Here is a 15,807-nt window from a genome sequence, read left to right on the forward strand (position 1 = left end):
TCCACATATCAATCGAAACGTCATGCATCACACATCATTAATCCAGCTTCAATTTGTCCTAATTCTAAACATATCAATCGGATCGAGCAAAAGAAGTTCTAACATCCAAATGTTCAAATCAGCATAACTTCCTTAATTTCTAACGAAAATGCACGATTCAAGCTGCAGAATACTCCACTAACTACGATCTACCTAAGCCACATGCTAATTTCAAGAATTAAAGTGGTTGAATTCTTACCTCTTGAAGATGCAGCTATTGAATTTGTTGGATTCGAAGCTTGGAAGATGAAAACAGATGGCTTATGATGATGAGGAAGATGAATGGAATCGATCCTTCAGCTCAAAACCTCTTGAATTAGCATGAATCTCCAACTGCCATGTCCATATGCACTTTTTCCACAGCCACAATTTAGCAAGATTCCTCCAGGTTTTTGCTTCAACAGATGCTTGATCGTATCTACAAATGATGATCCATACCAGAACAAGCACGAAGAATGAAGAATTTTGATGAATCAAGTGAAAAAGTTTGGAAAAGTTTGAGAGAATTTGGAGGTTTTTGGATTTGGATCTGAAATTATGATTGTGGATCCCGATTTTCTGTTATGATTAGGACTATATAGTACCTGTTAATACACTTGGTAAACATGATTAGCAACAATTGGAATGGATTAGTGAAAATGCACATGTTATGCAAAAGTGCAAAAATGCCCCTTTCTCAATTAGAACCAATGGAACAGTAAATTTCCCCTTGCAGCAAGTCCAAATTTCTGTTTAGAAGTGATTGGAAATGGTTTGGCATGAAAATTGTGTGTATTTTTCAAAATGGCTATTTTTCCCGCCAAAATTTAAATGGTTCACTTGAAAAATGACCTTTTGATGTAATGATTTTTGATGAAATGTAATGATGCATTATGATAGCTCATGTCAAATGAAATTTGCTCAAAGAAGAATCACACAATTTGGCCAAATAGTTCAAGAGTTATGCCTCCTTGAAATTCCAAAATTCTTGAAAATGATTTGATCATAACTTGCCAACCATAAATGAGAAATGAGTGTTCTTGGACTTTTTGGAAAGGTGAGAGCATGATATTCAACTTTCATGTTGGACAAAATTTGATTTGAAGCTTTCTTGGACATGTAAATTTGAGGAGAAGGACTTTCCATTTTGGGCAGTTTGAAATTACAGGTCATTTGCTATTTTGGGAAACTTCTTGTCTGACCTCAAATTCTTCAATGATGATCTTTGAAATGTTATATGAGGCTTGTATGGACATTAATGAGACCTTTCCAACCATCTCACACCTTCAAATCCTTGATTAAATGCACAGTTGACCACAATTGACTTTGCTAGGGTTTTGGTTGACTGAACCATGTTCTGATGAATTTCAAGCCTCTACCACTTGAAATCTTGATACCAAATGGTGTCACAACTCATATGAACTTCTTATGAATGATCATGGTGCCCAAATTCTTCAAGAATGGCCACCATCCACTGCTCAATGAATGATTTGACTGTTTTGACCTAGTTTGCTTCATCTGCAAGTAACATGGTTAGATGACAATATTTTTGTACTTTTGGTTAGTAAACAAATGAAAAGCAATGATATACAAATGCAATACATGCTTGGTGATCAAGAACCACACTCACAAGATACCCACCCACTAGGAGGGAAGCAAAGGTGCACAATGATCCTTGAGGCAAATGAATGATATGATATGATATGATGCCATGAGGGATCTTAGGGCAAAAATTGGGGTCTTACAGATATGAATCTTCTCAAGAAGTTTATCTTCCCCAATAAATATTGGAGATGTTTCTTTGTTGACGGAGGCTTGAGATCCAAAATCGCTTTTGTCTTGTTTTGATTGATCTTGATGCCTTTCTTGTGTACCACGAAACCCAAGAAGTCTCCTGCATGTACACCAAAAGCACATTTTAATGGATTCATTTTTAATCCATATTTTCTCATTCTCTCAAATGAGCGTCGAAGGTGATCAAGATGATCATTTTGAGATGACGATTTTATCACAATATCATCAATGTATACTTGCATAAATTTTTCGATGAAATCATGGAATATGGCATTCATGGCTCTTTGATAGGTTGCTCTCGCGTTTTTTAGACCAAAAGGCATCACAACCCATTCATATGTCCCCAAAGCTCCAGGGCATCGAAAAACCGTCTTGGGGACATCATCTTCTGCTATGAGAATTTGCTTATAGCCAGAATAGCCATCAAGCATACTCAAATATTCGAAGCCCGCGGCTGAATCGACTAGCATCTTTGCCACGGGCATCGAATACTCATCCTTTGGAGTATCATTATTTAAATCTCTAAAATCTATATAGATTCTAAGAGTTCCATTTTTCTTAATGACAGGTACTATATTAGCTAGCCATTCGACATACCTTACAGTTCTGATGAATCGGCTTTTGAGAAGTCTTTCAATCTCCTACTTAATCTTTACAGTTATCTCTAGAGAAAAGCGTCAAGGATGTTACTTCACTGACCTTTTCCCAGGTTGGATAGGAAATCGATGCTCCACCATACTTTGATTTAATGCAGGCATTTTGCCATAGTCCCATATGAAACAGTATCTGTATTGTGTCAACACTTTGATCAGTTTAACCTTCATTTTCGACCCAACTTTAGTACTTATGTACGTTGGTCTTTTTGTGACTCCATCTCCTAGATCAATTTCTTTGAGTTGGTCTTGTGCTTGTATTTTCTGCAACTCATTAAATAGGGTTTTCTCAAACCCCAAAGGCTCATTGTCATAGATGCAATCAAACCTCTGGCTTTCTGAAGTTGTTGTATGGTCTCATCGACCATCTTTTATCTCTTTGGATTTGAGAGACAAATTTTGAAGTCTCTCCCTTTCTAGGGATGACTTTCTTTTGCTTTCAGCCAAATAGGCTGAAACTCGAGCCAAACCTTCTGACTCAGCAGTCATCTCCATCGATTGCTGGCCACCCCGTAGGTGGAATTACCATCTCTGACTCTATTTCTTCTTCAGCATCTCATATGAATCAGTGGTCAGGATCAAGGTTGTACACGCGATCGATGTTGACTTAAGTATAGGACCCTGATTCGTCATCAAACAACACGATGTTTTCCAAATGATGGTCGAAGGATTTCTCCGAGCCCTTGGCCTCATCAATCTGGTAATAGCTCTGGTCAACTTCAATGTTTTCTGCGATGTCGTTCTTTCGCCAGATTATGAGCCTTTGATGTACGGTGGAGGGTACTTCTCCTATCCCATGGATTCATTCTTGTCCTAGGAGTAGGTTAAAATTTGCTTTGGAATTTATTACCATAAAAAGTGTCAAGCGTGTGGTCGTGCCAACAACTAAATCGATCTGGACAACACCCAATATATTACGGGTTTTTCCCTTCGTAGTTTGATAGGACCATATTGTGCTGCCAAAGATCATCGTCACACCTCCCCATTTTCTTGAATAGGTTATAAGGCATTAAATTGAAGGTTGCGCCTCCATCTACAAAGACCTTGTTTACTGATATTCCATCAACCTTCGCCCTTATGAACAAAGGCTTCAGATGGTACATCATCCCTGGGCTAGGTCTTTCGAACATGGCTTTTTTCTCCTCGGCCACACCATTATTCATAACGTAATAGCACAGTGGTTTTCCTCCAACAATTTCATCTGGAATAAAGTCTTCCTCTATTCCGGAGACTTCTGATACCATATTGTATTCAGCTGGCAACACTGATACAATGTTACAGTTCACGACGAAATTATCACCATAGGTGTTATCATTGGTATCGTCGTATATGTCTTCGTCGAACTCTTCATCGGATTAGGGATAGTATTAAGGCTCACCTGCCTCCGAATGAGGGGAGTATTCAGGCTCTTCCTTTTTCGATTTAAGCACGTCGTCTGGATCTTCTTCTTTCTCGACCTGAGGCGCACATTTCATACTTTGGGAAGATACTACCGCTTTCTTCCCTGTAGGATCAACAATCATAACCATTGTTTGATTATCCACAATCTTTCCTTTTTCTATCCATATTGCCTTTGGGATTTTACTCTTTTGTCCAGAGGTTTCGACATGCTTTAAGTGTGAAGTCGTAGCCTTTTTCCCAACTTTTTTGTTACACTAGTAACGCCTCCATTCTGTTCTGGTCATTGCGTTTTTTCCCTTGTAGTTGGGAGAAACCACATATCTCCTTTTCTCGACCTCCTTTTCCGGAACCATTGTTTATAAATCTAGCACTCTACACTTCGGTCTATTGCCCCCATTTTGATTCACCGATTCCACCCACTTCTCCTGTGGGACATCTGGCGGGGTGTTTACTGTGAAAATTGGTAAACAACTGCCGATCTTCCAAATTACTATATTTGGTTACTTACAGGATCAATCAGATTGATTCTAGGACATGTGCTAACTGTTTTTGAAGGTGAATTCTAATGAACATAAACACTTCGACGGTGTTCATACTAGCATTAACTCGTTAAAGGATTTAATGAAAATATAAAATGAAATAGGGCAAAAAGGATGTTGTAAATCGAAGGCAAATGGTAGTAAAGATAAACTTCTGGGTAAAAGTACAATTCTGGAAATAAAGAATTAATTAAATTACTTTAAGTAAAAAATAACCGTGTAACATCAAACGTACATTTCTCAATTTACTCTTTCTCTGCACACAGATACTTTGGTAAAATTGACAAATTTTGTACACACTTGAATACACACACGATCCTAACACTAAGACCTCTTATTTATACTAATCAAAGTAACCGCTTCTAACGACCTTTCCACCAAATCGAGACAAATGACGCTTTGCATGCATGTAACTATCCACTATGCTCCACGTGTAATTTCAACAGTTTAGATAAGAACAAAAGTTCCCTTCTTTATTTTAATTTGAATCCCTCGTCGAACCACAACTGGTGACATCTCTATGGAAAAACACCTTAAACTACTAAAAATATTTCTAATTCCACGCCTTTACCCTTGTACCAAGGCATCTTTGACTAGAACTTCAAACACATAGTTTTATCGAAACATCTTCACAGGAAACTTTATTCTCTTAATTTATATGGGCGTTGAAATTGGGAGCTAACAAATTGCCCCCAAAAATGTCATTTTCAACATTTCGAAGAAAAAGACATTTTTTGAGAACATGGTTCGACGCCTTGAACAAATGTTGCATGTTACCAATGCCCCAATGTTACTAAACGTTTCAGTTTCTTCCAGCTGGCTTGTGACGTCAACACCATCATTACCCGTTTCCTAACATGTCTTTTCAACCCATACCCAAATCTTTTTAATCATCACATTTCCTAGAGTCTAGGATATCATGGGATTATGCATTAATTACCACCGTTCCACTATGTAATCCTGGAGAGACACGTGTCCCACTCACTTGTCAACCATTAATGCTGATTTGAACTGTTTCTCTTCCAGAAAACTTATAAAAGGTGCATTTTTTACTCATTTGTCTTTTTTACACTTTCTGAAAACCTCAAGCACTTAATCTATTCATCTTCTTCCAAAAACAAACTCAAAATAAAACCCAGATTTTCTTCAAACTCTCAACAACAATGGCTACTTCAGGAAAAGCTTCCAAAGAGACCACCAAAGCTGCTAAGGTTTCTATCAAATCCACGAAGGTCCCAAAAAAGATCTCAGATCTTCCCCTATTCGCCATGCTCCCTGGTCCAGTAATGAGAGGTAACCAATAATACATTCCATGCACTATTGGTGATAGAAAATTCAAGAAGGCGTTGATTAACTTAGGAGCAAGTGTAAGCTCGATGCCACTATCCATCTACAAGGAATTAGGCATTGGCACCGTTCAAGATACTCGGATGACACTTTAGTGTGTTGATCGCGCTGTTAGGCGACCATATCGGATTGTGAAAGACGTTCTTGTAAAAATTGACAAGTTTGTTTTCCCAGTTGACTTCGTCATTCTGGAAATGCCCGAAGATAAGGAGATTCCTCTCATATTAGGCAGACCATTCTTGGAGACAGGACGATGTATGATAGACATATAGGAAGGAACAATGACCCTCAAAGTCTATGATGAAGAGCTAAAGATAGATGTGTGGAACACGATGCAATACAAATATCATATTGGCATAGGCCACACTGTAGAGATAATATATTAGGTAATTACTCGAGAAATTGAAAAGCAAATGCCCCAGTCATCGTTAGAACGTGTCTTGAGTCTAGATTTTTGAAAGTGATGAAGATGATGGTGACTCTGAGGTGCTCGCTATGATGGAAAAAACAACCTGAATGGATTAGATCTAAACTACACCGATGGGAAGATTTAAGACTACCGCCACCATCAGATATCATTGAAGAACCCAAAACAGGGGTAGATCTGAAGCAGCTACCAGCAAATCTGAAGTATGTATTTCAAGATATTGAGAAAAAATGCCCAACTATTATCAATGGTAGTCTACAAAGTGTCCAAGAAGAATAACTCATTCAAGTGATAAAAAATACAAGGGCACAATCGGACGGGAAATCGAGGATTTGAAAGGTATAAGCCCGACAATTTGCACGCACAAGATCTTAATGGAAGATGATCACAAGTCGGTGGTGCAACCACAACAAAGACTTAACCCAACAATGAAAGAAGTGGTACGCAAAGAGGTTGTAAAATTGTTGGATACGGAATTAATTTACCTTATTTCCGACAACTCATGGGTAAGTCCAGTCCATGTGGTACCAAAAAAAGGGGGCACTACGGTGATTAAAAATGAGAAGAATGAGTTAATTCCAACCAGAACTATTCCAGGTTGGAGAGTGTGCATCGACTACAGGAGACTGAACATGGCAACACGAAAAGACCACTTTCCATTACCATTCATTGATCCAATGCTGGAAAGGTTAGCCGGTCATGACTACTATTGTTTCCTCGATGGTTACTCGGGGTACAATCAGATTGTGGTTGCCCTTGAAGATCAAGAGAATACTTCCTTCACATGCCCTTATGGTGTTTTCGCTTACAGAAGAATGTCATTTGGGTTGTGCAACGCACCTGCCACTTTTCAAAGGTGTATGACATTAATCTTTGCTGACATGCTCGAAAAGCATATGGAAGTATTTATGGATGACTTTTCAGTATTCGGTTCTTCATTTGATAAATGTTTAACTAACTTTTCATTTGTGTTAGAAAGATGCCAGCAAACAAATTTGATCCTGAATTGGGAAAAGTTCCATTTCATGGTATGTGGAGGGATAGTATTGGGACACAAGATTTCAAACCGAGGCATTAGAGTGGACATAGCAAAAGTGGAGGTAATAACTAATTTACCACCACCGGTGAATGAAAAAGGCATTTGAAGCTTCTTGTGACATACAGGGTTCTACCGCAGGTTCATAGGAGATTTCTCCAAGATCGCAAAACCACTAACTAGCCTTTTGGTGAAAGACACATCGTTTCTTTTTGACAAAGAGTGCAGGGAAGCCTTCGAGACCCGGAAGAAGGAACTTGTGTCTGCCCCCATAGTTATTGCCCCTGATTGGTCACTCCCTTTTAAGATCATGTGTGATGCAAGTGATAATGCAGTAGGGGCAGTATTAGGGCAACAAAAGGCGAAGCTTCTACATGTGATATACTATGCAAGTCACGTATTGAACCCCGCTCAAATGAATTATACAACCACCGAGAAAGAGCTCCTTGTTGTTGTGTATGCTTTTGCTAAGTTCCGATCCTATTTGTTGGGATCAAAGGTAATTATGTATATTGATCATGCAACCTTAAAATATATTTTCGCCAAACAGGAATCAAAACCAAGGTTGTTGCGATGGATCCTACTGCTACAAGAGTTCGACCTAGAAATAAGAGACAAAAAAGGGAGTGAAAACATTGTTGCTGATCACTTATCTCGGATGACTTCAATACAAGAAACAGAAGAAACACACTCCATCAGAGATGAGTTCGCCGATGAACGTATCCTAGTCATTACGAATACCCCCTAGTTCGCAGATTACGTGAATTTTGTGGTAGGTGGACTAATACCTGATGATTTTGACTCTAACAAAAGGAAAAAGTTTTTGCATGATTGCAGGTTTTATGTATGGGACGATCCATTCTTGTACGAAAAGGGAATAGATGGCCTGGTGAGGATATGTGTCCCGGAGGAAGAGCAAAGGGACATCCTCAAAGCTTGTCACAAATCAGAATATGGAGGACACTTTAGCGGAGATAAAACCGCAGCAAAAGTCCTCCAGTTTGAACTGTTCTGGCCTACACTATTTAGAGATGCACAAGAGATAGTGAAAGAATGCGACAGATGTCAGAGAACGGGTAACATATCAAAGAGAAATCAGATGCCTCAGAATGCCATGTTAGAGGTAGAACTGTTCAATGTATGGGGAATAGACTTTATGGGACCCTTCCCACCGTCCTTTGGAAAGCAATACATTCTGGTCGCAGTTGACTATGTGTCAAAATAGGTTGAAGCAGTAGCATTACCCACGAATGATGCTAAAGTGATGATCAATTTCCTAAAGAATTGTATCTTCGCTCGGTTTGGGGTACCAAGAACACTGATTAGTGACGAAGGCACCCACTTTCTAAACAAGTTAATGGAGAACCTATTAAGGAAATACAATGTAAAGCATAAAATCGTCACACCGTACCATCCCCAAACAAGTGGACACGTTGAAGTATCAAATCGGAAGATAAAGCAGATTCTGGAAAAGACAGTCAGCGCGTCACGAAAGGATTGGTCGATCAAGCTAGAAGATGCGTTATGGGCATACCGAACAGCGTTCAAAACCCCCATAGGTATGTCCCTGTACCAACTAGTCTATGGTAAAGCTTGTCATTTGTCGCTCGAACTCGAGCACAGGAAATTTTGGGCTACCAAATTTCTCAATTATGATATGTCCAAAGCGGGGAAATCCAGGATTCTTCAATTACAAGAGCTGGAATAATTCAGAAATCAAGCATATGAGAATGTCAAGATATACAAAGAACAAACCAAAACATGGCACAACCGGCGCATTCAGAAGAAAGAACCTCAGGAAGGGCAACTGGTATTATTATTTAATTCGAGGTTGAAGTTGTTTCGTGGCACTCAAAGGACGAGATGGTCGGGACCCTTTATGATACAGAAAGTATTCCCGCATGGAGCCATTGAACTGAGAAACCTGGCAAACGGGGACACGTTCAAAGTAAATGGGCAGAGATTCAAACCGTACCCAGAAGACCATGAGGGTGGTCTGATAGACAAAGTCCGTCTTACCTGAAAAGAGGAAGGACCGTCGAGCCATACGACGTTAAACGAAGCGCTTAGTGGGAGACAACTCACACAATTTTAATTTTAATCAGTGTGTGTATGTTTGTAGGTTTACACAGGAGCTCTACAATGAAGGGGAAAATAACTTCAATAAATGTATAAGTCATGTCGAACGAGAAAACGCTATCGGAGGTTGAACGGAAGGAAAGATCCGAAAAATAGCCAAATTTGCAGTCTTACACGGGTGCCCATGTCAGGATCTTGGACAGATAGGGAGAAAGAGTAAAAAACAGTGGCCTGACACGGCCACCCGTGTCATCTTACAAGGGTCGTGTCAGGAGCATTGAAGGTTGGGATCTTTTTGGGTGTGGCAGTGGCCTAACACGACCACCCGTGTCAGCTGACACGATCCGTGTCAGGAGCACTGAAGGAAATTTGCTTTTTGGGCGTGGCAGTAGCCTGACACGGGCGGCCGTGTTAGCCTGACACGGGCGGCGGTGTCAGCTGACACGGCACGTGTTAGGCAGATGGATTTTTAAAATTTTCTTGAAAATTTAAATTTTTGTGGGACCCACCCATTTAATTGTCTCTTAACCACATTTGACCCACCTTTTCACCTTATCATTAGTTAGATTTTAACCATAAAATCCATTTTCTCTCTCACAAACTTCATCATTCTCACTCTCTGTCTCTCTAAAACCCTTACCAAACCTCCATTAAACCTCCCTCCTCAAAGCTTACATAACCACCACTTCCATTATCTTATCGTCATAACACCCTTCACAACTATTACTCCATTTGTCACCCTCGTTCTAACCACGGTTTCAGAATCTGCTAACTCCATATATCAAAATTTTCATTTTTTTTACAGGTCCAAAATGCCCTCGAGGAGAATTTTAACCAGAAAGCAACAACTAGCTGAGATATCAAGGTCACGGAAGCGACCCAGCCGGAACTTAAATCCGCATAACATTTTATTCGACAATTCAGAACAGGAAAAGCGGTATCAAGTCCACCGAAAACGCAAGCTCACACCTCTCAGGTATATGTGCGAGCATACTTTGAACGCTTTAGGGCTAAAAATTGAAGTGTACAGATGTTCCACATATTAGGGATGTTGGAGTTTATGAGCCTTGAAGCACCGACATATGAGCGCATCACGCTCGAATTCCTCAGCATGCTGGAATTCCAACTCGAAAAGAGATGGAATGACACCACGAGGTACTATTTTGGGACTTTACGTTTCCGTTTGTTCAATACCTATCATGAATTGTCTGTGGAAGAATTGGCAGGGATACTCCGACTCCCACTATACGGATCGGGAGCGGTCCTAGATGCGTTTTCGCCAAAGGACTTCTGGATTGCCATCACGGGGATGACATATTACACCTCCAAGGATGCTAAAGCCTCTGGCATCCAGAACCCGTGTTTCTGTTATGCCCATAAGGGTTTGGCTTACACCCTATTTGGAAGGGGTGATAGCACATATGTAGTCAATGCCGCAAAACAAAGTCGTCAATGTAGCTGCCTTTGCAGCTGATTATCTGAGCAGGGTTGGCCGAGCAGACTCTAGAGGCATCTCCGTCGACGACATGATCACCCAAATTGTTGAACATTTCGGGTATCAGGCGGTTTTACTGGAAGACACTCCGGTTGCAGGTAAAACTAAAATTGACATGTCAGCTCTGGTACAACAAGGTATGATTGCAATTGCTCCCACTTATTATTTTGTTCTTATCCATAAACAGTTTATTATGGCTCTTCCGGATCCGGACAGAGTTAGTATTACTGAATGTGCAAACTGGCCATATGTAAGTGCTGACCCTAACACTGAGGAAGGCCACGACACTGAGCACTTTGCTGCAGGTGACCATGTGGATGCCATAGAAGCAGAAGAGGAGGAACCTCAAGAATAGTTTGTACCCCCACCTCTGGAGTCTACCCAACAGGATGCAGGATCCTCTTCCTGGTCCACCGACTAATGGACCTGGGTATAAACTGAGTTGAGCGACTTAAGGACTGAGCAAACACGGCAAGGTATCGAGCAAGATCGACATAGGAAATGTTGGATGAAATGAGCCTCATGATGCGGCAATTGATGCTGCATTTTCCACACCCACCTCCTCAGTAGAGTGCTATGAGTTTCCTCCTTCGCTCTTGTTCACAAACATTGAAGCCAATGTTTGGTTCAAGTGTGGGGGAGAGTTTATGTTATTTTCAGTATTTTGTTAATTTTCTAATAATTTTTTTATTTTACTTTATTACGTTTTATATTTCGTTTTTCTGTTTTAGGGTACATTATGCTGCAAGTGTTTCAGGTTTGTGGTGTTATTGTGAAATTAGTAATGATCACGACTGGGAGTGGATGAAATGATCGTTCCACTTACCATTGCTTGTTGTGAAAGATCTTCCCAGGAAATCGACACTGCTGAAGAAGAAAGATCGGAGGCAACATATACAACTTAACCAACATAAGTGCCTTGTGCATTCCGAAGTAAGGAAGAAGTTGCACCATACTAGAGGTACTGTGGATACTGTCAAAGCTTTACCTAACAGGGTGACTCATAGAAAGCCAAACACATTGATCATCATGAGCGATATTCAGGTATGTCTTTATCACTTTAAATTTGCGTAGGTTCTCTGGGACTGTGACTCCATAGCCACACACTGAGGCACATTGCTTGAATATAACCTTGAGCTTTCTAGTCGTCCCAATAATTCTATCAGTTGTAAACCCCATTTGAGCTTGTATCCTTTTTTTTGTTTAACCCCGCAAATGTACCCCACAGACAAAACACTTCCTTACCTTATTCAGAGTCAAGTTGATATTATTAAGTTGTGTTGAAATTCTAAGTTTAGGGTAAAACCCCATAAGTTCCAAAAACAAGAATAGAAAAGAAAAACCGGGCTAAAAACAAAAAGAGAGAATTTTAAGAAAGGAAAACGAACCAACACAGTGAAAAGAATAGTAACATTGACTCTGAACCAAAAACCACTTGTTTCCCATTTTGTTTGAATATCCACACCATAACTCAAGCCCCGTTACAAACCGAAAGACCTCAAAAAGTGTGTGTTGTGTGTAAGTGATATGAAAGGAGCAACTATTAAAACTCATGAGTTGATATTACATATTCTGAATTATGAGTGAAAACACTTAACCACGAGAGACTTGGTGAGAATGTGATATAAGCTGACAGGTGAAACGATGCCTCGAAGTGGAAGTGTGACTGAAAGCTCACAAGGAAAAGCAGGAACTATAAAAGGAAGAGTGAAGGCGTTAGCGAATGATCTCAGCAGTGTCAAGAAAAATAAAGAATCTTGGAAAGTGATACGCAGTGTCATCTGAAACATCATTTGAGGACAAACAATGAGCTAAGTTTGGGGTTATGATCAGTCACCATTTCCATTAAGTTTTCGTTACTGATCCGACAAGAAACCGAGGATTCTGAGACACTGTGCAAGCATTTTAGTATTTTTGAAGTCAATTTTAATTCCCGTATAATATTTGAGCATTTCCATTCATTGTCATGTTTACTTTATATTTTCGTGATTTTATGCGTATGATGTCAGTGTTTTTATCCAACAGGTCCAGGTGGAAGAACCGAGGAACTCGGAGCGAGACTGTGCGGAGTTCCGGCAAGAGAATGAATGGAAAATCTTCAATACAGGAGGCCTGACACGGCCACCCGTGTCACCTGACACGGGCCGTGTCAGGAAAAAGGAGGCTAAAATCTGAAACAGTAGCCTGACACGGCCCGTGTCAGGTCCTTTCCTCAGTCGTGTTGAGCCCCCATGGGCATGTCAAGCCAAGTAGTGAGTTGACACGGCCATCCGTGTCAGCCCAGGCCCATAAATTCCTTTTTTTATGGGCTTTGGATCATCGGGCTTGTGAAGATATTTTTGGAGTTTACCACCTTTTGCTTGGAATTTTCACTATATAAGAGAACCTTCCACCAAAGAAAAGATCATCCTGGAATATGGCAAACACCAGAATTGTCAAGCAATCAAGTATTAAAAAGATCAAGGAATTCGGAGAGAGGAAGGTTTTCATGAGCGGAAGCGATTGAAGATCCAAGTCATCTAATTACTTATAATGTGTAATTTTTATCTTGCATTCGTTTTGAACAATATGAGTAGCTAAACCCCCCATTGCTAGGGGGTGTCCCTGATTTAGAATTGTAATGACTTTGAGTTTACATTGGCATTTATAATATTATTCTTACGGTAACCTTTTGATGTGTTTAATGCTTTGTCTTTTGAACCAATCAAGATTGTTCTATGGTTATCAATTAGGCTAGACCGCCATTGGTAAGGTTTTCATAAGGTTACTTTGCAGTAGATATCACTTAGGACTAGGGATACCCTATATGAATCAGAGTATTCTTGATATAATAAAGCTTAACTTCACCCTAATTGCCCATGGACATAGAAATTAGGGTAGAATTGCCTATGGACATAGAAATTATGGTAGAATGATCACAAGCCGGTGGTGCAACCACAATGAAGTTAAGCTTTATTATTGTAGCACCTCAAATTTGCCCCCCTCATTCATGCATCCATTTTAGGTCATTTAACATTTCATATTGCATTTCAGCAAAGTTCATCTGAATTAGGGGATTGACCTCTGGCCAACTTTGGTATACTGAAGCAGTCAAAGGATTGAGAGGCATTCTTGGTTTAAAGATCTTATGGATGCTGTGTAGAGATCTTTGGAGCTAGGGTCTCATTTTCAGAGGTTTCTTTGAAGGATCAAGCTTAATGGGCTCAGTACAACTCAAAATTCAACGGTGAAGTCAAAAGTCAACTGTTGGTCAACTGAAGGTCAAATGGCTAGAGAATGATTTGAGCTACTTCCAACATGTTCAAATGGGGTCTATTCATCATTCTAGATGTTAATCTTGAAGGAACGAAAGTCTGTCCCTGAGTTGTCATGCTCGCTAGGCGAGCAGCGGGGTTCGCTTAGCGAATATGAACTGTCATGCTCGCTAGGCGAGCAAGTTCTTCGCTAGGCGAAGCTCACGCGTTTTATAAATATAACAGAAAAAATCTTGGACTTGGACCTCTCTCATTTGAGCCCACAAAGCCACGAAAATATGGTTATAAAAAGGGGAGAATGGGTGAAAGCTAAGGGGACTCTGAAATTTCCTTGGAACAAAACCCTAGAGAAGAGCTAACAGAATTCAAAGCAGTCTTCATACACACTGAAGGGAACTCATCTGCACAGAACCAATCCCATCTCATATAAACCCTAAGATTATTCTGCAAACCCAACGGTGCAATTCAATTTCAATCGATCTCCAATCAGGTTTGCCCTATTCCTATTACTTTACGCCTTCAATTTGAAATTTCTAAATGTATGAGGAATTTGGAAGAGTGGGTATCGTTAGGTTTCACATGTGGGTTTAAAACAATGCCTTGAATGTTTAATCGTTTAGTTTCTGAAGTGTGTACCATAGGGTTTGGGGTCTCTGAAATCGGACTGTTATCAAGGAAGAATCTAAAACCCGCAGGTATTCGCTAGCACCCCGCTAGGCGAGCATGTAGCGAAGCTTCGCTAGCACCTCGCTAAGCGAAGCAGTAGCGAGCGTGACAGTAGTTGTTTTTTTGTTTTCTCTAATCTGTTTTGTGTTTTGTTGTGACATGTTTTCTATTGCATCCGTGCACTATTTACCTGACACTGTTGTTGTTATGTTTCTTTTGTTTGGTGCAACTCTTGATTGCATCCCATCTTGTTACTCTAACCTGTTTGTTGAGTTTTTGTGAGGGCTCACATGACTCCTGAAGAGATAGCTTGCTTGGTATTCCACTTTATTTGTAGGATACCATCTGGAGACTTATTTCGATTACCTGTGCTGACTTGATTTCTTTGATGGTGCCAGCTTGAGAGATCTCTGGGTTTCTTGTTTCTTTAGTTGCTGTTACTTCGGATTTTTATCCGTGTGGTAGATCTCTTGATCCCTTTTACATCTGCATTTTACCGCTTTTTTAGTCAGAAGACCTCGATAGGAGGCAATGTTTTCTTTTGTTTATTTACTTTTGCGCTAAAGACCTCCATGAAGAGGCAATTGACGGATAAAAGGGATTAATAATCAATCCCCCGTTATTCAGTGTGTCGTTCTTTATGCTCACACTACGTGTCGATGCTTCAGAACAAAAGCCCAAGATCTTTTGTTCGGTCAGTCAGTGGAGAGGGTTCCACCTTTCTGAATCCCCACTTTTTGTCATGAGCTCACCCTGCCCAGGGTTAAGAGCTATGAGGTCATATCCTCATTACCCTTTTGATCTGCTCACCCTGACGTTCAATGTCAGTGGTTAAGAGCCCGTTTGATTACCCTTCCAGGGCTTGTTTGTCGAGGTTGATATGACCCCTCTTGACTAAAGCCCCACCCACGTGTGTTTGAACCCCTTCGTTGGTGCATTTACTTTAAGCTACATGTTTTGTGTGGTGTGATCGTCTCCCCATAGGATTGCTAGGCTTCGTATAGTCTCTCGTTTGCATGTCAATTAAGGTAGCACGGTTCCTTCGTCTAGGATTTCCTTTTTGCATGAGCATTCCTAAAACACAAACAAACTCATTTT

This window comes from Lathyrus oleraceus, chromosome 4, assembly GCF_024323335.1.
Source record: "Lathyrus oleraceus cultivar Zhongwan6 chromosome 4, CAAS_Psat_ZW6_1.0, whole genome shotgun sequence".
NCBI lineage: Eukaryota > Viridiplantae > Streptophyta > Magnoliopsida > Fabales > Fabaceae > Lathyrus > Lathyrus oleraceus.